The sequence below is a fragment of the Schistocerca nitens genome, chromosome 3 (genome assembly GCF_023898315.1).
Source record: "Schistocerca nitens isolate TAMUIC-IGC-003100 chromosome 3, iqSchNite1.1, whole genome shotgun sequence".
Classification (NCBI taxonomy): Eukaryota; Metazoa; Arthropoda; class Insecta; order Orthoptera; family Acrididae; genus Schistocerca; species Schistocerca nitens.
In genome coordinates this window covers 907970253-907997262 of record NC_064616.1, presented here as the reverse complement: position 1 = coordinate 907997262, position 27010 = coordinate 907970253, and the positions used below count along the sequence as shown (strand labels likewise).

The following is a 27010-nucleotide window of genomic DNA, read 5'->3' as shown; positions in this document are numbered from 1 at the left end:
GTAGGTATAGCATTTGAGAGTCCAGATTTCGTCCTCTCTTTTGCCTGCTTAGCTGAATGGTAATGTGTTGGCCTAACATGCAGCGGACCCAGGCTCGATTTCGAGCCAGGTCGGAGATTTTCTCTGCTCATGGATTGGGTGTTGTGTTGTCATCATTTTAATCATCACCACCGGCGTGCAAGTCGCCCATGTGGCACAGACTGAAATAAGACTTGCAACTCGGCGGCCAAACTTCCCCAGACGGAGCCTCCCGGCCATAAATACCATACGATCATTTCATTTCATTTCCTTTTTTGCACCAATGTAATTGTGGTAGTTCATTTGCAGACTGTAATAAGTATAGCCCAGACCATTATATTGCAGTGCAGAGAGTTTGACTTAATAGTTTCATTATAAATGTATCCAGTGACACTGTAGTCGGACATTTATGTTCTCATACTTACTTTATGTGACTGTCTTAAACTGCTGCAGTTGAAATTGTTATATATTTGGCCTCATGTCATTTGATCTTCAACACCATGTGTGGACACTTTGTCCAAATATAATCCATAATTGGAAAAAAAAATAAAAAAATAAAAATAAAAAAAATTGTTTTGACAAGTATTGGGCTGCTTGTGTGACAAGCTTATTATTCCAGTTTGTATAAAATTTCTTCAGATTTACACAACTTTTGGTTTTAGGACATCTCTATGGATTAATGTGCAAAAATGAAAACATGTTCCATTTTTTCCTCAAAACGAGAGAGACAGAGATGGAGGGAGTGGGGTGGGGGCGGGTGGGGGGGGGAGTGGGGGGGGGGGGGGGAGAGAGAGTGATAGGATGGTGCTTTCATCTATTTTTTTGAAATCTGATGACCTCACAATGTCATCTTGATTTTTTATTTGCGTTTGTTCAGTTTCAGGTGTGACTTGGTATGTAGTGAGAGAAGTGACAGGAAGATGGTGACAGGATACAAGTAAGATGGAGCAACATGAAGAAATTTGTTTTGCTAGTGGAGAAAAGACATGGCTTTGTAATCATCTTGTTATGGGGAAGAAAAAATAAAAAGAATGGCAAGCTTTTCCAACTAGCAAAGTTGAAAAATATGTATAAATTATTGTTGTATTTAATAAAACATCAATTCCTAAACAACAGTTTGTTATTACTGACATTTCCTTTCCCATGTGTTTTCATTTTCATTTTGCTGATCTGCAATTGCTGTAGTTTTTTTAGTTTCTTACCTCTGCAAACGGTGTCCTTATGCCCATTGTTTGAACAAGATAACAAATTTATGTATAATTGGTTAGGAAAGTAGCACTGTCATTGTGGCTGTTCATTGTTTTTCTGTGTTGTTTTTGTACCAGTCATCTGTCTCAGTAAAAAACACGAGTAAAGCCATTAAACACCACCTTTGTAAATATAGTGCACTTAACACGAGATGGTGTAATGCTTACAGAATTTTTTCCAAGTTATTTATAATTGTAATTGACAAATTTCAGGGGCCTTAAAATACTGCAACGTCATTGTCTGTAGTGCACACAGGTATATTTTCCTTTCCTCTCCATGAACCACTATGTGGTACTACAGACATCCATGATTAGCTGCTACTAAAAGAGTTGCAGTTCTTTTTAGAGCAATATAGAATTGATCAATTGGAGGAACTGTAGTGTAGTCGTCTTCAGTGTAAGAACTTTGTAATACAAAATTTAATAAGTCAACATTATCAGATTTAATTGGATCCTCCAAACACATAGTAGTTCTTAGTTTATTGTTGGTGTGTCCAGTCTGAATCCCATCTCGTCACATCCTTCCTCCTCCCTCCACTCTCCTGCCCCCCCCCCCCCCCCCCCCCAGGATTTACCTTTGAATGTGAAAGTTTGTAACCTTATGGAAATTGTACACATTATCAATTACTCTGTAGCAGTTTCAAAGTGGAAAAAAGTTCCGTTCTTTGGCTCATAGTTTATTAAATTTTATAATTAGTTGTGGTGGCAATAATAACAGCATACAGTGTGACATTTCAACTTTTTCACAATATAAGGATGCCCACGTGTAAATTGATCTTTAAATGTAATTTGTAGAATGTACTTTTTATTCTGATATTGCAGGTTTGTATGGTTGCAAAACTTCCCCCATGAACCGTGGACCTTGCCGTTGGTGGGGAGGCTTGCGTGCCTCAGCGATACAGATGGCCGTACCGTAGGTGCAACCACAACGGAGGGGTATCTGTTGAGAGGCCAGACAAACATGTGGTTCCTGAAGAGGGGCAGCAGCCTTTTCAGTAGTTGCAGGGGCAACAGTCTGGATGATTGACTGATCTGGCATTGTAACATTAACCAAAACGGCCTTGCTGTGCTGGTACTGCGAACGGCTGAAAGCAAGGGGAAACTACAGCCGTAATTTTTCCCGAGGACATGCAGCTTTACTGTATGATTAAATGATGATGGCGTCCTCTTGGGTAAAATATTCTGGAGGTAAAATAGTCCCCCCATTCGGATCTCCGGGTGGGGACTACTCAAGAGGACGTCGTTATCAGGAGAAAGAAAACTGGCATTCTACGGATCGGAGCGTGGACTGTCAGATCCCTTAATCGGGCAGGTAGGTTAGAAAATTTAAAAAGGGAAATGGATAGGTTAAAGTTAGATATAGTGGGAATTAGTGAAGTTCGGTGGCAGGAGGAACAAGACTTTTGGTCAGGTGATTACAGGGTTATAAATACAAAATCAAATAGGGGTAATGCAGGAGTAGGTTTAATAATGAATAAAAAAATAGGAGTGCGGGTTAGCTACTACAAACAGCATAGTGAATGCATTATTGCGGCCAAGATAGACACAAAGCCCATGCCTACTACAGTAGTACAGGTTTATATGCCAACTAGCTCTGCAGATGATGAAGAAATTGATGAAATGTATGACGAGATAAAAGAAATTATTCAGGTAGTGAAGGGAGACGAAAATTTAATAGTCATGGGTGACTGGAATTCATCAGTAGGAAAAGGGAGAGAAGGAAACATAGTAGGTGAATATGGATTGGGGCTAAGAAATGAAAGAGGAAGCCACCTTGTAGAATTTTGCACAGAGCATAACTTAATCATAGCTAACACTTGGTTCAAGAATCATAAAAGAAGGTTGTATACCTGGAAGATTCCTGGAGATACTAAAACGTATCAGATGGATTGTATAATGGTAAGACAGAGATTTAGGAACCAGGTTTTAAATTGTAAGACATTTCCAGGGGCAGATGTGGATTCTGACCACAATCTATTGGTTATGAATTGCAGATTGAAACTGAAGAAACTGCAAAAAGGTGGGAATTTAAGGAGATGGGACCTGGATAAACTGAAAGAACCAGAGGTTGTAGAGAGTTTCAGGGAGAGCATAAGGGAACAATTGACAGGAATGGGGGAAAGAAATACAGTACAAGAAGAATGGGAAGCTCTGAGGGATGAAGTAGTGAAGGCAGCAGAGGATCAAGTAGGTAAAAAGACGAGGGCTAATAGAAATCCTTGGGTAACGGAAGAAATATTGAATTTAATTGATGAAAGGAGAAAATATAAAAATGCAGTAAATGAAGCAGGCAAAAAGTAATACGTACGTCTCAAAAATGAGATCGACAGGAAGTGCAAAATGGCTAAGCAGGGATGGCTAGAGGACAAATGTAAGGATGTAGAGGCTTGTCTCACTAGGGGTAAGATAGATACTGTCTACAGGAAAATTAAAGAGACCTTTGGAGAGAAGAGAACCACTTGTATGAATATCAAGAGCTCAGATGGCAACCCAGTTCTAAGCAAAGAAGGGAAGGCAGAAAGGTGGAAGGAGTATATAGAGGGTTTATACAAGGGCGATGCACTTGAGGACAATATTATGGAAATGGAAGAGGATGTAGATGAAGATGAAATGGGAGATAAGATACTGCGTGAAGAGTCTGACAGAGCACTGAAAGATCCGAGTCGAAACAAGGCCCCGGGAGTAGACAACATTCCATTAGAACTACTGATGGCCTTGGGAGAGCCAGTCATGACAAAACTCTACCATCTGGTGAGCAAGATGTATGAGACAGGCGAAATACCCACAGACTTCAAGAAGAATATAATAATTCCAATCCCAAAGAAAGCAGGTGTTGACAGATGTGAAAATTACCGAACTATCAGTTTAATAAGTCACATCTGCAAAATACTAACGCGAATTCTTTACAGACGAATGGAAAAACTGATAGAAGCCGACCTGGGGGAAGATCAGTTTGGATTCCGTAGAAATGTTGGAACATGTGAGGCAATACTGACTCCACGACTTATCTTAGAAGAAAGATTAAGGAAAGGCAAACCTACGTTTGTAGCATTTGTAGACTTAGAGAGAGCTTTTGACAATGTTGATTGGAATACTCTCTTTCAAATTCTGAAGGTGGCAGGGGTAAAATACAGGGAGCGAAAGGCTATTTACAATTTGTACAGAAACCAGATGGCAGTTATAAGAGTCGAGGGGCATGAAAGGGAAGCAGTGGTTGGGAAGGGAGTGAGACAGGGTTGTAGCCTGTCCCCGATGTTATTCAATCTGTATATTGAGCAAGCAGTAAAGGAAACAAAAGAAAAATTCGGAGTAGTTATTAAAATTCATGGAGAAGAAGTAAAAACTTTGAGGTTTGCCGATGACATTGTAATTCTGTCGGAGACAGCAAAGGACTTGGAAGAGCAGTTGAACGGAATGGACAGTGTCTTGAAAGGAGGATATAAGGTGAACATCAACAAAAGCAAAACGAGGATAATGGAATGTAGTTAAATTAAATCGGGTGATGCTGAGGGGATTAGATTAGGAAATGAGACACTTGAAGTAGTAAAGGAGTTTTGCTATTTAGGGAGCAAAATAACTGATGATGGTCGAAGTAGAGAGGATATAAAATGTAGACTGGCAATGGCAAGGAAATCGTTTCTGAAGAAGAGAAATTTGTTAACATCGAGTATAGATTTAAGTGTCAGGAAGTCGTTTCTGAAAGTATTTGTATGGAGTGTAGCCATGTATGGAAGTGAAACATGGACGATAACTAGTTTGGACAAGAAGAGAATAGAAGCTTTCGAAATGTGGTGCTACAGAAGAATGCTGAAGATAAGGTGGGTAGATCACGTAATTAATGAGGAGGTATTGAATAGGATTGGGGAGAAGAGAAGTTTGTGGCACAACTTGAGTAGAAGAACGGATCGGTTGGTAGGACATGTTTTGAGGCATCAAGGGATCACAAATTTAGCATTGGAGGGCAGCGTGGAGGGAGACCAAGAGATCAACACACTAAGCGGATTCAGAAGGATGTAGGTTGCAGTAGGTACTGGGAGATGAAGAGGCTTGCACAGGATAGAGTGGCAGGGAGAGCTGCATCAAACCAGTCTCAGGACTGAAGACCACAACAACAACAATAACAACAACAACATGGTTGCAAAAAATATCCTTTCACTGCTCGAAGGGTGGGTTATTAACTGGTAAAGAAAGATTTAACAAAAAGTGAAGAAGCTGGTCAGGTTTATGATAGACTAAATATGTGCCATGCAGAAGAAAGTGCATTGAATATCATATCATTATAATCATTAAAAATCATTCGTAGAGATGATGTATGAGTACTGGAAATTGATTTTTTATAGCTTCCATATTGGCACAGGAGTACTTCTGTTGCCTCAGCTGATGGTGTATTTAAGTAAAGGTATGACTGTGATGTCAGCAGTGGTGTGCAAGATGTGTGTGACCAAATGTGTCTGTGCATTTGATGACAAACTTTCTTTGCCAGGTACAAGTTGCATTGTCCCCAGATTTGTGCAGGTGCTCTAATGAACAGTGTTTTCAAGGATTTATTGTGAGTACTTCATTCCAGATAAAATTGCCACTGGTAGTGTAAACGACTGATGTTTAGATGATTGAATCAGTTTAGTTTGGGTTGGAACACACTGTTATACAGTAGCAGAATGGAAGTAGTCGCAGCATCCAGAAATACTTTTGCAGTGTGGGATACAGAGATCATCCCACACATGTACTGGATGCAAGACCACCAACATGCCTGATGCATGGAGAAGAATTTTGTCATAATAGTATGAGCAAATGACAGTAAAAGTGCATTGAAAAATTCATGGAGTGATGGGCCACATCCAACAGCAAGGTGTTAGTGCTTTGCCGATTTCTTTGTATGTGGAAGTTTGTAGGATGAATTGGGTTTCTTGGTATGTGTGATGTCTGTGCAGTACAGGGACTGAGTGTTTGCCTGTTGCACCCCTCACGGACCTGAATATTCAGCAAGACACTGCACCACCACTTCACTCCGAATCATTGATAATTAAAAGAACACTCCATGGTTTTGATGGTAGTTGCCTGACCCTATTATGTCGTCTACTACACAGTCAGTAGGGGTATGTATGTAGTGGACCTTGCTCTGACCAGTCTCACTATACCTGACTACTACTTGTAAAAGAAACATTCATGTCCAGTATTTCACTGTTAGGGTAGGAGAGGTAGGAGCATAAATTTTACCATCACTACAGGTTGTGATTGTGTCCTCAGTTAAACCTTCTGTTGATGGTGGTACGTCTTTTCGAAGATTAGGTTAAGTCCCTAAGATTCTGCTGGTGTTGCTTAGATTATGTGCTTGCAAAGGTGGGTGGGGGGGGGGGGGGGCGGTGGCAATCTGGCCTCTCTGGCTTGTCACAGAAGATTTGTAAATTAGTAACTAGAGTCTCCTAGCATCAAAATTCAAAACCAGATGCAGATTTACCACGAGTGTTGCTGTTCTGAATGTTGCATTTATTCTCTTGTAATGCAGCTTTTTGTTGTTGTGTTGTGTTTATCATGTCTCAAATAGAAAGTTATTTCTGCATGTGTGTTATAGTGACACTAATATTTTCTTAGAACATCTATATTTGTTGCAAATAAAATTATGATGATTTGTGATTCCAATATCAAACAATACTCTGTGTTTTTAGACAGTACCACTCACACTCAGTCTAAATCTTCATGATCCAGTCTCATTAATGTGACCCACTTATGTTAGAGGTTAGCATACAGTACTGACACACAGATGGCAGCACTAGCAGTGGAGGTTACATAAAGCATATCAGGGGGACATGGAAAATAGTGCAGTCATTTTTGTAGCAGAAATGGAGAAATTTATCGGATGTTCAAAACGGCATAATCATTGGATTTCGGACAAAGGATGGAAACATTTCTGAAATGGCTAAGTTTGTAAACTGTTCATATGCCACCATGATTAAAGTATACTGTTCATGACAAAATGGCTCTGAGGCAGCTGTGGTGCACCATGGGCCGTAGATGATAAAGGTAAATGATGGCTGTGGAGATGTGTACATGCAAATAGATACACAACTGTTAAGCAATTTACTGCCCAGATGAACTGAAGGGCTACCAATGGTGTGTTCTCAATAACCATTCAGTGAACGTTGCTGCATGTGGGCCTCCATAGCAGGCGTATGGTTCCTGCACCTATGCTGACTGCTGCTCATCTGCGATGAAGGCTGGAATTTGCATACCAGTTCTGCAACTTGACTTCAACAGAGTGCTGACAAGTGGCCTCTTCAGTGAATCTCATACTTCATGCTCCATGACACAGATGGCCTTTGGCATGAAACATCTGTAAGCAAACACCCTGCAACAATTGTTGGAAGGGTCCAGGCTAGAGAGCATTTCTTGGGTGATCACAACATTCTGGAAGGCACTGTGGGTCAACATAAATATGCATCTATCCTTGGGGACCATGTCCACCCCCAACATATGGTTTGTTTTTCCTTGGCACAATGGCATATACCAGCAAGACAGTGCAACATATCACACAGCTCACAGTGTACGTCCATGGTTCGGAGAGCACCAGGATGAGTTTACTGTACTCCCCTCGTGACGAAGCTGCCCAGATTTAAACCCAGTCGAGAATCTGTTGGATCACCTCAACCAGTTTGTTCACAACATGGATCCTCAACTGAGAAAGCTAGTGCAGCTGGCCACATCACTGGAGTCGGCATGACTCCTCATCCCTGTCAATACTTTTCAGAATTTCAGACATTCTTCCTGCACATCTTGCAGTGGCCCGTACTGCAAAAGGTGGTTATTCAGGCTTTTGACAAGTGGTCACATTAATGTGGCTGGACAATGTATATTTGTTGTGCACAAGCCAGTGTGTGTAAGTGATGAAGGATATGGATGGGGAAATGAAGTACATGTCTTTAGATGATATAGAACTTCTCAGTGATTTTCTCCTAAAGTGTGTGTCATGACACACTCAAACATAAGTGCATTTTTAATGGACCATTTTAAAACAACAACAACATTCCATTATGTAAGACATGTGGAGAAGACGGCTGTAACCCAAAAATAATTTTGCATAATTGGAGGTTTGTTATAGGTGTCGCAACACAAATTATTTCAGGAAACAGAAACTCAATGCAACAGTTCCCTTTACATACTGGGACATCTTCAAGAACAAAAAGAGTCTTTAGTAGTGTCAGATTATCATGTTTCTCTTCCCCTTTGGGAACAATTAAAGAAGATAAGTGGATGAAATCTTGCACATTCACAGGCATTGAGTATGTTATTTGAGTGATCCAGCCGAAAAATTACTTCAGTTTCAAAAGTGACAGAAATTTGAGATTAGTTGAAAACACTTTTGTCAGGATATAAATTCAGAAAAGGAGTTGGGCAGAAGTTTTGAACGAGACTGAAGCCCATAAACTACACATTAGGCTTAGTTGTGCACTTTAACCCAGATAGTCACAATTCACGAAGTAATCCGAAATTTCCTCCCTCTCTTTAAGACCTTGTGCTATCCCATTAAATACACAACAGAGAAATGCATAGGTGTGAGTGTGTAGGTTTATCAGATTGTCTTAACGAAATGTGCAAGACGAAAGTTCAACATGTAAGATATAATGGAGAATAGTCTGATACAGCAGAATTCGAATGTTGAAAGCTAAAATATGGAATTGCTTTAATACAGGCCAGAATGAGATTTTCACTGTGCAGCAGAGTGTGTGCTGATACGAAACTTCCCAGCAGATTAAAACTGTGTGCCAGACCAAGACTCGAACTCGGAACCTTTGCCTTTCGACCCGTCCTCACAGCTCCAATTCTGCCAGTACCTCGTCTCCTACCTTCCAAACTTCAGAGAAGCTCTCCTGTGAACCTTGCAGAACTAGCATTCCTGGAAGAAAGGATACTGCGGAGACATGGCTTAGCCACAGCCTGGAGGATGTTTCCAGAATGAAGTTTGGAAGGTAGGAGATGAGATACTGGCAGAATTGAAGCTGTGAGGATGGGTCTTGAGTCGTGCTTGGGTAGCTCAGTTGGTGGAGCACTTGCCCGTGAAAGGCAAAGGTCCCGAGTTTGAGTCTCGGTCTGGCACACAGTTTTAATCTGCCAGGATGCTTTAATACATAGCTACTTTATATGCTTTACACACAGATATTAATAATTTCTATGGAGGTTTAGTTACATTTTTCTCTGGAACTAGCCCTCTCTCTCCTTCCTTTGAAGTAACTGTGAGTAGCTTACATTCTTGAGGTTATATTTAAGTAATACACTGAAGAGCCAAAGAAGCTGGTACACCTGCATAATGTTGCATACAACTGCCACAAGAATGCAGAAGAGCCACAGTACGACGTGGCATGGACTCAACTAATGTCTGAAGTAGTGCTGAAGGGAATTGATACCATGAATCCTGCAGGGCTGTCCATAAATCCGTAAGAGTATGAGGGGTGGAGATCTCTTTTGAACAGCACGTTGCAAGAAATCCCAGATATGCTCAGTGATCATGTCTGGAGAGTTTGGTGGCCAGTGAAAGTGTTTGAGCTCAGTAGTGTGTTCCTGGAGCCACTCTGTAGCAATTTTGGATATGTGGGGTGTCGCATTGTCCTGCTGGAATTGCCCAAGTCCATTGTAATGCACAATGGACATGAATGGATGCAAGTGTCAGACAGGATGCTTACATACTGTACATGTCACCTGTCAGTCATATCTAGACATATCAGAGGTCCCATATCGCTCCAACTGCACATGCCCTGCATCATTACAGAGCCTCCACCAGCTTGAACAGACCCCTGCTGACATGCAGGGTTCATGGATTCATGAGGATGTCTCCATACCCGTACATGTCCATCTGCTGGATACAGTTTGAAACGAGACTTGTCCAACCAGGCAACAAGTTTCCAGTAATCAACAGTCCAATGTCATTGTTGATGGACACAGGCGAGACATAAAGCTTTGTGTCGTGCAGTCATCAAGCGTACACAAATGGACCTTTGGCTCCTTCATTGAATAGTTCGCCCACTAACACTTGTTGATGGTCCAGTATTGAAATCTGCAGCAATTTGCATAAGGCTTGCACTTCTGTCATATTGAATGATTCTCTTCAGTTGTCTTTGGTCCCGTTCTTGCAGGAACTTTTTCCAGCCACAGCAATGTCGGAAGTTTGATGTTTTTCTGGATTCCTGATATTCGCGGTACATTCGTGAAATGGTTGTACAGGAATATCCCTGCTTCATCGCTATCTCGGAGATGCTGTGTCCCATTGCTTGTGCACCAACTATAATTCCACTTTCAAACTCACTTAAATCTTGATAACCTGCCATTTTAGCAACAGTAACTGATCTAACAACTGCGCCAGAAACTTATTGTCTTATAAAGGTGGTGCAGACCACATCGCTGTATTCTACCTGTTTACATTTCTCTGTATTTGAATATGGATGCCTGTACCAATTTCTTTGGTGCTTCAGTGTATATTGCCATTCACTAAGTCCATATTTTCATCATGTTCTTAATTTGTCCACTGGGCTGATATTAATGACACCATCTCACTTTCACCATTATCATCTCCATTATACACTGAAATAGCAAGAAAGTAATGTGAAACCACCACACATTCACGATTTGCATCATACACTGAAATAGCGAAAAGGTAATCTGTTTCCACAGGTTGGGGTCAAATCTTTGTGCTTATTGTTACTGATACATCTTGTCCATTTATCATTACCATTTACATTTCAAAAGGATGTTAGATCTTGTTACAAAAAATTATTTAGAAAGATATGATGAGTCCCAACACCGACACCAACAGTCATAATACTGTTCTTAGTCAGAAATTGTAAACAGCTCAGAACATATGTATACACACTTTTAAATTTATCAATTCAGAAAATTTTAAATCTGAAAATGATGCGCGCCAGCACTAAATAATCCAGACAATCATACACTGATACATCATCTTCAAAAAATTAGCTATGTCCTTCAGGACCAATCCTCTCTATAAGAAAGCAATATTATCTTTGTATTTGGAGAAATAAGGACTCAACATCTATTTCTTAAAAGGGAACACACCCTATTCTGTATAACAGTCATTCCAGCAACAGAGTTTTCTTTTACTATCTTCATTTAGTATGCGATACCAAACAGTGTTAACAGAATAAATATGTTTTATGTCAAAATAGCTTGTTCTCAGTATAGTTACAAAATCACAGTATTCTTTTAGTTCTCTGCACTTACTGTCTTTATCAAAAAGTAGTCATGAAACTTTTGAAGAGTACATCTCAAATCAATATTTAAACTATCTGACTCATTCTGAATACCATTTGGAGGATATATTCTAGGCAACCGACACCTACTAGACTAATGTTGACAGAGGCATTTAATTCATTAAATGTGTTCTTGCAACAAGTTGTTGGATAACACTTTTTTAAAGAGATATCAAGACACTCCAGCATATCTGTCAAGAGTAGTATCATTATGATTTTTTTGTCCTCAGCTGGTCTACACTGAAGTGCCAGAGAAACTGGTATAGGTGTGCGTGTTCAAATACAGATATATGTAAAGAGGCAGAATATGGTGCTGCGGTCGGCGATGCCTATATAAGACAACAAGTGTATGGCGCAGTTGTTAGGTCAGTTACTGCTGCTGCAATGGCAGAGTATCAAGATTTAAGAGAGTTTGAACGTGGTGTTACAGTCAGCACCCGAGCGATGGGACACAGCATCGCCAAGGTAGCGATGAAGTGGGGATTTTCCTCTACGACCATTTCACGAGTGTACTGTGAATGTCAGCAATCGAGTAAAACATCAAATCAACGACATTACTGCGGGCGGAAAAAGACCCTGCATGAACGGGACCAACGATGATTGCTGCAGATTTCAGTGCTGTACCATTAACAAGTGTCAGTGTGTGAACCACTCAATGAAGCATCATCGATATGGGCTTTTGGAGCCGAGGGCCCACTCATGTACCCTGGATGAGTGCACAACATAAATCTTTACGCCTTGCCTGGGCCCGTCAACACCGACATTGGGCTGTTGATGACTGGAAACATGTTTCCTGCTCAGACGAGTCTCGTTTCAAATTGTATCGAGCCGATGGACATGTACAGATATAGAGACAACCTCATAAATCCCTGGACCCTACATGTCAGCAGTGGGCTGTTCAAGCTGCTGGAGGCTCTGTAATGGTGTATGGCATGTGAAGCAGGAGTGATATGGGTCCCAGGTCCCCTTATACATCTTACTAGATACGACTCTGACAGGCGACACGTACGTAAGCATCCTGGCCGGTCAGCTGTATCTGTTCATGTCCATTGTGCATCGCAACAGACTTGGGCAATGGGCAATTACAGCAGCACAATGCAAACACCCCCCCCCCCCCCCCATGTCCAGAATTATTACAGAGTGGCTCCAGGAACACTCTTCTGCTGGCCACCAAATTCCCCAGACATGAACATTATTGAGCGTATTTGGGATGCCTTGCAATGTGCTGTTCAGAAGAGGTCTCCACCCCTCGTTCTCTTAATGGATTTATAGACAGTCCTGCAGGATTCATGGTGTCAATTCCCTCCAGCACTACTTCAGACATTAGTCGAATCGATGCCACATTGTGCTGCGTCACTTCTGTGTGCTTGTGGGGGGCTGCACACAATATTAGGCAAGTGTACCAGATTCCTTGGCTCTTCAGTGTAGTATATAAACTTCCAACTTTGGAATTGAAATTTTGAATTAAAATGGGGAAGAACTTTCTGGGAGCCATAGAGACTATCACCTCTGCAAGAAAGAAAACAATAAAGCCCTTGTAGACACTGTATACTTGATAATAGAACACAATGCAAGTACTTGGTGTACAATTTCTTCGTTCTTTGCCTTGACACAAAAAACGTGTCTTGCAATTCCAGAGCCACAAATCACATCCAAGCATCATGTCTACTGCGTAGATATGATGCGATAATAATGTTGGTTGAACTAAATAAATTTTAATGATGGTGTAACTTGCTGGGTTTTGGTGTTGACCATTTTCATACAGAGCTGGTAATTTTTAGAAGCTGAAGCAGGTAGTGAATGGTCAATAGCAATGGCCTCTGATGAACTCTGTTAGTTGGGGACCCCAGTATTCTGGAGGAGGGGAACGATTGCCATTCTGTGCTCAGTAGAGAATGGTGCGAAGTAATAGAATGGTAAAAAGGTAATAGACACACAAATATAAGGTACGAATTGACATATGGCAACATGATATACTAACACGGGGTGCATTCTGGTGTCACACCATAATGGAGTCCATGGAGTCGAGACCATGAGAGAATAGACAGCCAGGCACAAGTACACTATGTGATTAAAAGTATCTGGACACCTGGCTGAAAATGACTTAAAAGTTTGTCGCACCCTCCATTGGTAATGCTGGAATTGAATGTGGTGTTGGCTCTCCCTTAGCCATGATAACAGCTTCCACTCTCGTAAGCATACGTTCAATTAGGTGCTGGAAGGTTTCTTGGGGAATGCCAGCCCATTCTTCACAGAGTGGTGCAGTGAGGAGAGGTATCGATGTTGGTCGGTGAGGCCTGGCACGAATTCGGCGTTCCAAAACATCCCAAAGGTGTTCTATGGGATTCAGGTCAGAACTCTGTGCAGGCCAGGCCATTACAGGGATGTTCTTGTCGTGTAATTACTCCACCACAGGCCGTGTATTATGAACAGTTGCTCGATCATGTTGGAAGATGCAATCTCCATCCCCGAATTGCTCTTCAACAGTGGGAAGCAAGAAGGTGGTTAAAACATCAATGTAGGCCTATGCTGTGATAGTGCCACGCAAAACAACAAGGGGTGCAAGCCCCCTCCATGAAAACATGAGCACATCATAACACACCGCCTCTGAATTTTACTGTTGGCGCTACACACGCTTTTGTTCCTGATCTATGCTTGCATTTTCATGTGTTTTGAATATTTAGTTTGTTTTTGACAGTCGAAACTATTATACGTGTTTTCGAGTCCTCGGCGAATTTTTACTTACGAAAAAGTCGGATCAAAGAATTTGCTTTAAATTTTACCTGAAAAATGGAATAAAGTGCAGCACCGCATTCAAAATGTTTACAGCGGCTTTTGGCGAATGTACTAGGAGTAAAACAAGAGTGAACGAGCGGTATAAACGTTTCAAAGAGGATCGAGAAGACATTGAAGACGACGACCGCCCTGGACACTAGCACATCAGTTACTGGCGACTCTGTGGAAGAAGTAACGAAAATGGTTCTGAAAAATCGCTATCGGCATATCCTTTGTCCCACGCTAAGCAATTTTTTTCGGATGTTTCGGTCATGAAACGTGTAACAGCAAAGTTTGTTCCAAACCTGTTGAATTTCAACTAAAAACGACGTTGCGTAGACATCTCTCAGTAATTGCTGAATTAAGTCGACAACGATCCATAGCTTCTAAAGGTTATAACGGATGAAACGTGGGTATAAGCGTATGACGTCGAAATCAAGGCCGTAAAAAATTCGACAAGTTTGATCACATGTGCTATTGTGCAGGCCCGGATCTAGGAGTTTTACGAATGGTGGGCAAGCTTAAATTTGCCGCTCCTTTCACCCCCACTCATAAAAATAAAAAATTTTTGAGAGTAATTTGCGTAATATATTTCGAAATAAATGTCAGAATCTGGCAAGATTAACTTATTTTATTAAATTAAGGGCAAAGAAAACAAACATAAGCAATTTTAAAGTATACAGGAATAAACCGTAAATTTCATACAACAATCAATTTAAAACTTCGCTTTCCGAGCGTTTTTGGCTGCAAAATCGCTTATGGTATCATGATAGTTTATGGAAGCAGCTCGTTTGTGTTCTATGGAGATTATACTTAGATTTGTTAATTTTTGTTGAGCATTCACGCTCCTCAAATGATTTTTAATTAGCTTCAGCTTTCTGATATTTCTTTCTCCAGAAGAAACAGAAACTAGTATGATGAGGCATATTCTTAAGGCTGTATTTGTTTTTAATCGTATGGCTAGGTCCCCCCGTCGGGCAGACGGTTCGCTGGGTGCCGGTCATTCAATTTGAGGCCACTTCGGCGACCTGCAGTCGATGAGAATGATGATATTATGATGATGATGATGATGATGATGATGATGACAGCACAGCACCCAGTCCCAAGGCGGAGAAAATTCCCCGACCCAGCCGGGAATCGAACCCGGGCCCAGAGGATTGACAATCCGTCGCGCTGGCCATGCAGCCACCGGGGGCGAACTTAAGGCTGTAGTAATGTTGGGATAACCCTCTACCAATTTATTTTTATAAATCAAACTTAATGTGGATGATGCAGTGACATTTTGCAAGTATCTCTCTATTACCAGGGCATAATGTTTGAAACTTTTTAATTTCAAAAAGAAATTCTTCCTTGTTTAGATCTTCTGCGTAGATATCAGACAGTTCTGCTGCTTTGGCCTTTAAGTCCTCAATTTGGACACTACGCAGAAAACTACATTTTGCGCTAATGTTCTGCAGTGCAGTAAACCGGGCACTCAGCTGCATTATCACTGTCAGTTATTTCTGACAGGGACATCCTGAACAAATGTTCCTGTGAATGTTTGGATACCTCATCCTCACAAAGCTCATCGTTCATTTTTTTCTTTCTTCTGATCCTTTTTTCTGGGGATACCATTGATACCTCATTGTCTTCTGCTTGCACTTTGGCGTCTGAAATAGCTTCAGAGGTACACAGCTTTATCAATTGTAAGGTCTTCTCCTTGCAGAAACTGATTAACATGATATATTTTTTCAATATTGCAATAAATTTGAGTTTTCTCATATTTTTTAAAATAGACGTTGCCTCTGTGTTTGTTTCTGGTGTTGTGAATTTATAAGTTTCAATTTCTTCCATAGCCTTTACAACTTTATGAAAATGCTTACAAACTGCTTCAACTGCCTCTACACTTGCAGGCCACCTAGTCTTGCTCTGGGGTTTTAATGTTGTGGGTATATGTTTTGTAAGATTTCTCATCTTGATTTGGAACCCACAAAGAATAGATACAAACGGTGGACAGTTCCAAAAAACGTGTGGGCTTCAGCAGATGTGTCGGCTGCATGTGCTTCTATTAAAGTTAAAGAGTGAGCAGCAGATGGTACGAAATAGGCCAGGTTATTCTTCCCAAGTATTCTTGACTGGACACCTTTTTACTTTCCAGCCATGTTTGCCCCATTGTCATAAGACTGACCTCTGCAGTATTTAATGTTCAACCCATCTTGTTCTATTTTTTTCAGTATTTCTTGACTAAGACCTTCTCCTGTTTTGTCTGTAACTATAAAAAGTCAACAAAACTTTCCACAACCTCTTAGTCATTTGCCTTGACATAGCGAACTACTTGAGTCACCTGCTCATTGTGGCTGATATCTGGAGTGCAGTCAAACATCAATGAAAAGTATGTAGCATCTGAAATATCATTAATTATGTCTTGTCTTATTTTGTCGACAATCAAGTCAAGGAACTCGTCTTGTATATGTTTGGAAAAATAGCTAATCTGCCCTTTCTTGTGGCATTCAATATGCAGACGAAGGGGACACTATAGTGTGATATAAGATCAACGGTATTTAGAAATTTCCCACTCTGTGGATCACCAAAATCACCAACTTCTTTTGTTCATTTAAACAGAATTCCACGCTCTGCTAGAAAAACGACAACATCAATAATACTGTGCAGCACTGCTCTGCTGTGACATTCCTCTTCTTTTATCCGGTCTTGCAGCTCTCTATCCAATGCCTCCGCTTCCGAGAGAAGACTCTAGGGTCTAGACTAGAGCCTTCCAAGAGCAAAAACAAAATTTATGGTCTGGTGACTTTTCATGGGCAGGCAATTTTTCACTAAGCTTTTTGCAATTAACAATCCCTTCCCCCTTAGCTAAGAACGATTTTGACTCAGAATCTGAGCCTGAGTGACAAGATAATCTACAGGGAATACAATATAAAGCGTTTTTGCTCTCACTGTAACCTAATCATGATCTTTTAACTTTTGTCCCATTTTTAACTGCTTTAGAAACCAATGTTTACTTAAATTGCGACCTTCTCTATAGCTCTTACTGATGTCAGGATCACTTTCGTTTTCTGCTCTCATTTTTTAAAATAATGTTACATCTTTCATAGTCAGGAAACCTGGTTCAAAAGGTCAGGGCTTACAATTGCAGTTTGCGTCCGATCCCTTCTATCTGAACTGGAGTCCTTGCCTTTGCCAACTATACCCGAGGTCCAATCGCGTACACCTCCATGGTGTACATCTAGGCCACGGCTTCGCCTGGACCTTTCACTTGGGCCATAGGACTCACAAGGGGAAGGCCTCAGAGACGGCCAACCGATTCGGCCCAGATTTGGCAGGTCGCTTGTGTGCAACCTAAAACGAAGGAATCTTAAGATATTATGGGTCAACACCCCCACGTTTTTGACAAAATCACCCCTAACGGTCATGACGATCGATCTACTCAAAATTGGCGGGATCGATAGATAATTGTAAATAGAGCATTTTTCATCATCAGGTATGGGGTCCGAAAACGCATACTTTTCCAGAAATCGAGGTAAGAAACTTTTACAACTGCCGCCTCTGTACCCACAAGGTTAACGCATGTCGCCGACAGCGCCGATAGCGCAACGGCCAAGGTAACTGGCTGGGAATCGGAAAACCCGGGTTCCAGTCTCGAAGAAACACAGCCGATGTTATTCTTCTCGTTTGTATTTTTCCATACCTCAATTGATAGGGATATGAGGGTTAACAAGGTAAGTAAATCAATAAGGAATGTTAATAAGGTAGGCAAACTAATTTCCCAAACGCCGTGAGTTAGTAAAGTATTAAACTTTTAAGCCTTGTCACATGAAAACAACTCCGAGTAAAAGTGCTGCGACTTCCTCATGAGGGATCACAGATAGCCAACCGTGCGACGCTTGTTTACAACGAGGCACGGGATAGAATGCACGCGGGGAGAGTTACGTTGTCCCGGTTGCCTCTTCGTCATATCATAGGGAAGGAACAGTGTAGCTGTCGAAAGATCGCATTCATTAGATGCTCTTGGTGCCGTGAGTATATTTGTTTCGAATGTTTATATGACAAGTACCATCCATCTAGTTGTTCGAAGAAAAGTGAGGACACGTAACAGTGACTGGAAGAGCCATTGTAAAGTGACCTGGAGTAACATTTTAGTTGTTTACTATCCCAAGAGGTTTGAGAAATTTATTTGCCTACCTTATTATCATTCCTTGTTGATTTATTTACCTTATTAGCCCTCCTATCCCTATCAATTCAGATATGGAAAAATACAAACCAAAAGAATAACATCCGCTACGTTTCTTCGAGATTCGCAGCCAGTTACCTTGGCCGTTGCGCTAACGGCGCTGTCGGCGACAGGCGTTAACCATGTGGGTACAGACGCGGCAGTTGTAAAAGTTTCTTACCTCGATTTCTGGAAAAGTATGCGTTTTCGGACCCCATACCTGGTGATGAAAAATGCTCTATTTACAATTATCTATCGATCCCGCCAACTATGAGTCGATCGCTCGTCATGACCTTTAGGGGTGATTTTCTCAAAAAAGCGGGGGTGTTGATCCAAAATATCTTAGATTCCTTCGCTGTAGGTTGTACACAAGCGACCTACCAAATCTGAGCCGAATCGGTTGGCCGTATCTGAGGCCTTCCCCTTGTCAGTTCACCCCGCGGCTCTCCGCTGTCACTTCATCTCGATTCTAGACATTTACCGAGGCCACGAAGTGATTTACCCCGACGGCTCGATGGCTGGTGGTCACGTCGGCTTCGCGTATGTCAATGGAGGACATATTGAACAGCATCCCTTGCCCGATGGCTGCAGTGTTTTCACTGCAGAGCTGGTGGCTATATCTTGTGCTCTTGGGCACATCAGTTCATGCCCTGGGGAGTCGTTTCTTCTGTGTACTGACTCCTTGAGCAGCCTACAAGCTATCGACCAGTGATACCCTCGTCATCCTTTGGTAGCGACCATCCAGGAGTCCATCTATGCCCTGGAACTGTCCGGTCGTTCAGTGGTGTTTGTGTGGACCCCAGGACACGTCGAAATCCCAGGCAACCAACTTTCTGACACACTGGCCAAACAGGCAACACGGAAACCGCTTATGGAGATCGGCATTCCAATAACTGACCTGCATTTGTTTTTACGTTGCCAGATTTTTCGGCCTTAAGAGACAGAATGACATAGTCTCAGTGCGCACAACAAACTGCGTGCCATTAAGGAGACTACGAATGTGTGGCAGTCTTCCATGCGGGCCTCTCGCAGGGACTCTGTGGTTCTCTACCGGCTCCGCATTGGCCACGCTTGGGCGACCCACGGCTACGTCATGCGCCGTGAAGACTCGCCTCGGTGTCGATGCGGCGCCGGGTTGACAGTGGCCCATATTCTGGTGCACTGTCCCACTCTCACTGCCGTGCGACGAAATCTTCGGTTGCCGGACTCGTTGCCGCTAATTTTATCTGACAACGCCTCATCGGCTGAATTAGTTTCACGTTTTATTCGTGAGGGTGGGTTTTATCATTTGATCTAAATTTTAGCGCATGTCCTTTGTCCCTCTGTGTCCTCCATCCTAGTGCTTTTAGGGTGGAGGTTGTAACGTGTTGCAGAGTGGCTGCCTTCTCCTTTTTATTCTCATGGTCAGCCAGCCATGGTAATCTGTTTTGTTGTTTTAATCTCTTCTACCTGTTTCTTGCGTTTCTGTTGTTGTGTTCTCCCCTTTTTTCCATTTAAATGTTCGTTGCCCTTCGGTCGTTATTATGGCTTCTCCTTTCTCTCCGTTTTGTGTTGTCAATCTTGCTTGTTTTATTCTCAACCTTGTGGCATTGTTTTATGCGGAACAAGGGACCGGTAGCCTAGCTGTTTTGAGCCCTTCCCCCCTCTTTTAAACCAACCAACCAATCAGGAATCCTCTTCGGCCATGTACCAGGAGCGTTAAAATCAAACTGAACCTCAGAAGTTTCATCCTTTTGATGAACACTAGCTGATGTTCCAGGAAGCAGTGTTTCACATTCCTTCACAGTATTGTCTATTACCTTCGTACTCGGGCCATCTTCGGTTTCTCCTGAAACCAAAAATACTGAACTTAAGAGATTTACTGTCCTTGAGTAATTTATTTACGTCCTTCTCTGTTGTGGTGGTGTTAGAGTTACTGAGTCAATCCATATGAATTGGTCCAGTGAGGACTGCTTGACAATTTTTAAATATTTTGATTTTTTTATGTGACTACCCTATAATTGAGAAGTTCAAAACAGCTTTAAAAAATTGCCTTGCACCGTTACTGATTTGCTGCCATCTTTGTTTGTAAGCGCAAGACTATTTTCCAGTTTGTAGACGTTAGCGATAATTGGAAGAGCTCGGATTGGGATTAAGTTACAACTTTGCAATTGGTATGCTTGTTTTTTGAAAACTCTCCTTTACAACATTGTCCATTACACAAAATACCCTAAATTCAATTTATATTATATAATCTTACCTGATGTTTTGTTTTCTTTACTGACCGCAGGCTTTGTGAAAAAGGAATCCAATTTTCGTGTCTGAGATAACACCTCATTTTTTTTCTTCTTCTTCTCTTCTGCTATTTTTCTATACGTCGCCCCACTACTCTGTTTTCGACCATCCATTAGTATACACGTTATTAAACAAATTTAAATAGACAACAGAAGAACCTCATCAATAAATTAAATGCAAATGTTTTTTACATGATCAAGAACTCTTAACACCCAATAAATGCGGAGGAATGACTATTACATGACTAACTGCGCTAAATACTAACATAAGCACACAGATTTATGTCAGTGAACAAGGGCGTACCCAGGATCTGTACTGGGGGGGGGGGGGCAGGTCATACTAGTCACAGGAAACAAGGACTCGAGACAACTTACAGCACTTCTTATTAAATAAAACAGTAAACCAGTGAAAAACTGCTTTTAATAAACATTTTAAATACAAGAATGCACTTTTACAAGCTGCCCCTCCCCCTCCCCCTGCCCCTCGCTGGGTACGACCATGTCAGTGAACGATAGCTAGCTGTGGTGTAGAGGTAGCGCATACAGTTCGTAATTAGGTGGTTGGATAAGGGTATGGGTTCGATCCTGGGCCGTTCTTATATATTTACTGACGCAGTTACAATTCTGTACACTAAGTTTTATGTATACTGTTTACATTGCATCGCTAAGTATATTTTTAAGTTCTTGCCAAAGAACTTGATCTTCACACCTATCCCAGTGTATCACACACATTTAATTCCTAATAAATTACAATGAACCATGAAATTTTACAGAAATTTGATGTTGCGAATGTAATTCATCAGCAGTCAGTGTTAAGGCCAAGCGTTTCAATTACTCTAAATAGTCTGTAAAAGTAAAGCTTTCAAAATTTTTTAAAAGAACGTCAAACGTTTTGTGTAATGTTTTGCCTAAAAGTACGAAATAAAAAATATCAGGGAAACGTTCGGTGCACCTCATCTTCTATTCATGATTTCGAGCATAATTCAAAGGCACGTAGAACGTTTCTCTGATCTACTTATTTCTTTTACACAAACCATTTCATGAAATATTTGAGTTATTTCTTTCATTTTTGAATTTCAAGTTTTATTCAGAAAGCATAATCTTACTGACTTCTCATTTGCCTTCCTAACGTACTTGATTCGAATGAAGCCTTTTTGACATTTAAATACCGCACCAATGTATCTTTTTATGTGCAAAATAGCTAGGTCTTGAACAGATGAAATTTTTGACACTTCATTTACAGAAGCATTTCGTGAAATATTTCAATTTTTCCTCAGCTTATTAATTGAGTTTTCGTTCATTACCATGATTACTTTCAAGCAGTTAAATATTTTCATGCCAAACTAGATCTCATGCTGGTCACTTTGATACCCCGTTTACCTGTTTCTCTTCCTTTGTTTGGCTATGAAAATTTGAACAAAACCTCATGGTGTAAGTTATAGGGAGTCTTGTTTTCACTCTGCTCACGCGTTTACAAAAACGTATCGAGTGTTAATCATATGATAAAATAGTCCTTTCTGCGTGCTGTCATTTCCAAAATTCGTCGTTTCGATACCTTGAACCTTTTATGAGATACGACGATTTTTACGACCACTTGATTCCTGAAGCGCAGGAAAGGTTCGGACGTGTCGCGAGCGACCCGTCCGCAGATATAACAACCAATGTCTCAAGAATGAAAAGAAATATCATTCCGGTCTCAACTTTAAATACAATTTAGATATATTGGTTACATTGCATATGCAATAATGTATGGCGTTAAATGAACTATACGGAAAGTCTTCACAATGTGATTTTACCTCTGCAAATTCTTAAAAATTTCGTGCAGCCATGTACTCAATTTCGTGCAGCACAGTAACTATGTCGAATAACGAAAATAAGTTGTGACCTTTATCATTTAAGGATGTCAAGCTATAGTTTTCAGAAGAATCAAATTTTTTCACCGAATAGCTTTCTTAAAATCGGATGTTAAGTAATTCATAGCTGCCGTCGCGTCCGCTCCACTGCTTTGCCAAGAAGACACGTGGCTGTCGCTCTGCGGGAGACAGGCAGCGTCACAGATGTCGCTCACGTAGGACACTTCCGCGGTTGTGTTATGTCGCCTGAAGCTGTCGCTCGCTTCTGTCGCTCACGTAGGACACAGCCTTACTGTTGCCATCGCCCAAATATTTGGTGCACCGTACGCCTCTTGTTTCTACGGAGCGATGAAATATTTGTTGTACTCCATTAACTTCCATACCACACATACCAAAATTAGCCACACAGTTGTGTTCTTTATGTTCATTGACTTTACAACATATGCAATATTTAGACATTATCTCCACATCTAACACTTTACTGGTGTCTACACTCGTGGCAGTCACTACTCCATTCAGAGAAGTATGTCCTCTTTTCTGCCAACTTCCATCAAGTGCAACTGCAGTATCTGAACATCCATCATTTTCTTCCACTGTTTCCCTAGCAACCAGTTTCATGCTTTCCTCACTCACCTCACATACAGCTTTTCCTAATAATGCAGTCAATTTTTCAAATTTATTTGGTGGTTGATGTAAGTTCATCACTGAACAAAATGTTCTCCCTGCAGCCATACCCTTGCCAATGGATCACAAGGCATAAACTAATCTAGTATTGATTTCATAAGGACCACTTGCATCTGGTTTTGAAGAACTCATAAATGAAATCACAGCTGAGCATTTAGTTCAAATTAAATCCAAAGCAATTGCTAGGCCTTTTCTCCCACTGGCACTCTCACAAATTTTCACACTCTGTGACTCACCACACTGTCTACATTGTACAAATTTAGAAATTACATCTGATAATATTCTAAAATTTATAATAATGTTACTGCACCCCTTGTAACTTACAGTAAATTCGTTGTAACTCTCTTGAAATGGTGAGAGCTTCTTTGATGATGCACTTGTTGAAGAATTACAATTAGAAACATCGTTGCCAGGCGACAAACCTCTTGTACAGAAAGCTTACTAAACTTGTTTGCTCTAAATGGTCATTTCTTGAAAATGCCTTTACGTTTCGTCATCTTCAATAAACACAACAAAATATACGTAAACAAGCACTGCAAACGTTAGTATAACAACTACTCGCAATCACAGTTGATCAAAACTAACCGAGTGTTTGAAAGCGTGTTGTTTACAAACACCAGAAACAAAATAATACGACCGTTGCATTTCAAGGATAGCCAACACACTCGGGAGTAAAAAAAAAAAAAAAAAAAAAAAAATCTCTAACGTGCAATGTAGGGGATATAAAGATCTAAAATATATGCAGAAAAGTGGGTGACAGAAAAGTGGGCGTGGCATATAAACACACGTTATAATTCGCTACCTAAATGCTAAGGGCATGAACGCCGCTGCGATTCATCGCGAAATTTTTTCAGTTTATGGAGAGGACGTAATGTCAAGACAGCATGTGACGAAAATAGTACGGAATTTCAATTCTGGAAGGACGGAAATTCACGATGAAGACAGAAGCGGAAGGCCGTCTGTAATGACTGGCGATGTGATGCAGAAAATTGAAAAACATCTTCTCTCTGATCGCTGTTTGACAATTGACGACCTGCGTGCAGTTTGTCCAAGCATTTCACGAATTGTTGTTCATGAAATCGTAACTGATTGACTAAATTATCGCAAGCTGTGTGCGCGATGGGTGCCCAAGATGCTTACCAAAGCACACAAGTAGATTAACTAGTGTGTAAGCCTAGGGACCGATGACCTCAGCAGTTTGGTTCCTCAGAAACTTACCATCACCACCTAGTGACTATCATCTGTTCACTAAATTGAAGGAATATCTTCCAGAAAAACACTTCTCCGACGACATCGAGGTGAAAATCGAAGTGAAGAACTGGCTGAAAAAGGCGGCGGGAGATGTCTATGACACAAGAATCAAAAAACTCGTCCCACAGATGACAAAATGTATTGATATAAATGTTGATTGTATGGAAAAATAATGGAAGATCTGTACTACAATGCATGTAATTTTTATTAAAATAAATTCATTTTCTGTACTTCAAAAAATTCTTGCAACCTTACTTTCCGAATTAGCCTCATAGTACGGCAGGTCTTCCTGATCATTCAGATGATGCCACAGTGTTGCTAATCAATAGAAATTGAAGTGAAACAGCCGGTCCGGGCCGCTAAACACAGGCCATGCAACGTAACTGACAATACCACTATACATGTTACGAGTGCGTCCTGGCGTGGGCCACGATGCCTTGTGAGAGCCGTCTAGTGCTGACTGCAGCGTAGGTAAACAATTGTTCAGTCTTCATATTAATATCAAAGTCGGAGCCAGGGTCACAGTTTGAGCGGGATGAAAGACTAATCAAGGATCCAAATTCCGCTTTAGGAGAGAGAGCTCATTTTGTAGCTGAACTGGTTTAAAAGTTATGTGGACCTAAGAGTTTAAGTCTTAATCTCACTAGGCTTCAGATTATGCAATTTCAAACAAGCAATAATGGCGATTAGCTCCAGCGGTAGACATGCCATACGCTAAATGAAATGCGGTACCATCAATGACCGCACTGTGGCGCACAGCGTTTCACGGCTAGGAACCAGACGCGCCAGCTCACGCCCGATAGGCGGCGGCGACATCGCCGCTAAACAGCCCAGGCGCAACCATCTCTTCCGCGGTAGCCACAGCAATGCCGGCCGGCGTACATACGGAAAATAGCAACCTACCTACTACGGGCCAATCACGCTATGCCACGTCACCGCGGGCTCACCAGCGGCCTGTGTACTACTGCGCGCCCGGGTTAGTTAAAACTTACAAGTGCACGTCCCGCCACGGATTGCAGTTGGAAGTCAGGCTGCAGTCTCGCGAAGTGTTTGGACTCACCGCTTGCAACTACAGACATATACAAACTTGAAGAGACAGTGCTGTGTGATTTTAATAGGGACTCAGTGTACAATTCCGTCTGACAGTGTTTGTATTCAGATCTTGTGTGAACTCCAACTGAGAGATTAAACTTATTTTTCCACTCACGCCTCCAGTCTTTGTTGCACTGCACATTCCGGATACAGCATGAAACGCTCTACGTAATACTGCTTGGATTCCATTTGGATAATAACTTAAAAATGGAGTCAAGATACAGATAAACTAATCAAGAAGCTCAGTCCAGCATCTTTTGGCCTTGGAAGCATCTCTTTTTGTGTTGACCGAAAGACAAGTGTGGATGGAATGGCAGCCGAGTACTTGGAGATGGCACTGTGTGCCTGAAGGAGGGCAGTGACAGTGGTCTGCAGCAGGTCCAGGACGAGCCACGTTCGCTTCCCACCTGGCGTACCGGCGTCCAGGAGGGCGTGGGTTCGAGTCCAGTCCTGTCCTGGGAGCAGCAGCAGCCGAGGGCCATGGGTGACCAGTACAGCCACCTTCGTCCCATGGTCAGACAGAGCAGGCCAAACGGGTCAGAGGGCGGCGGGGACCAGGGACTGTAACAGTCTCCTGAATCGCCGGCGGTAGAGCGGCGTGTGTCGCTACGCCTCGGCGGGCGGCGACCGGGCTAGCACGGCTGACTTCCATCGTCGGGCGGCCTTGATGACCGCAGCAGCGGTGTCGGCAGTCCAGGAGTGCTGAGATGGCTGGACTCGCGAAACAGCGCACAGGCGGCGCACAGACATTACGCTTCTGTAAACTAGCTGAATAAAGGAATACTTCCAAATACCACTGTATCACTCTGCACAGCCCCTTGACGCTATTGAACTTGCTCGGCCTTCTGACGAGAAACGGCGCGATGGTCCCGCCTTCAGCTCTGCCCACTGGAGTCCCTGGTTCAACCATCGATGGTCCGCAACACCTCCCTGTATTTGAATACGCATGCCTATACTAGTTTATTTGGCGCTTCAGTGTATTATTTCCTTCAAAGTCGTTCTTTTTGGCAGCTACGCTCTGAAGGAGTCATTGTTCCCAGTCTTGGAAGCAGCACGAAAGGCTTCAACTGATAGCGCCTTTAATAGTTTGGTCATATATTCCAGAGTCCCAAAATGACGTGCTTTTAAGACATTGTTCAATTTCGGGAAAGGGAAAAAGTGACAAGATCTCATATCAAGTAAATGGGGGGGGGGGGGGGGGAGCTGTGAAGCAACAGGAAAGCCTTTTGAGGTCAATCCATCATTCACTCCATAATGGAAGTCGAAACAATGGCCGCTTTCCCTTCCTCGATGTGCTGGGAGGAAGGTTGAAGGTACATTGGGGCATGCCATTTGTAGAAAGTCAGGACATGCTGAT

At 41.8% G+C, this 27010-nt stretch overlaps 1 protein-coding gene across 7 annotated transcripts in view; it reads left to right on the top strand.

The window, feature by feature from the left end:
• The window catches only part of LOC126248966 (regulator of G-protein signaling 7), a 220949-nt gene that overhangs the window by 56193 nt on the left and 137746 nt on the right, over positions 1 to 27010 (top strand). For 2 of the 7 annotated variants that reach the window (XR_007545571.1, XR_007545569.1), the window contains one exon: positions 896 to 1118. The exons of 3 other annotated variants lie outside the window; for them this stretch is intronic. The gene's annotated coding sequence lies outside the window, so the exon portion shown is untranslated. Of the gene's footprint in view, positions 1 to 895; positions 1119 to 27010 lie in introns of those variants that run through there. 2 more of the 7 variants (XR_007545572.1, XR_007545570.1) reach the window with 2 other exon arrangements.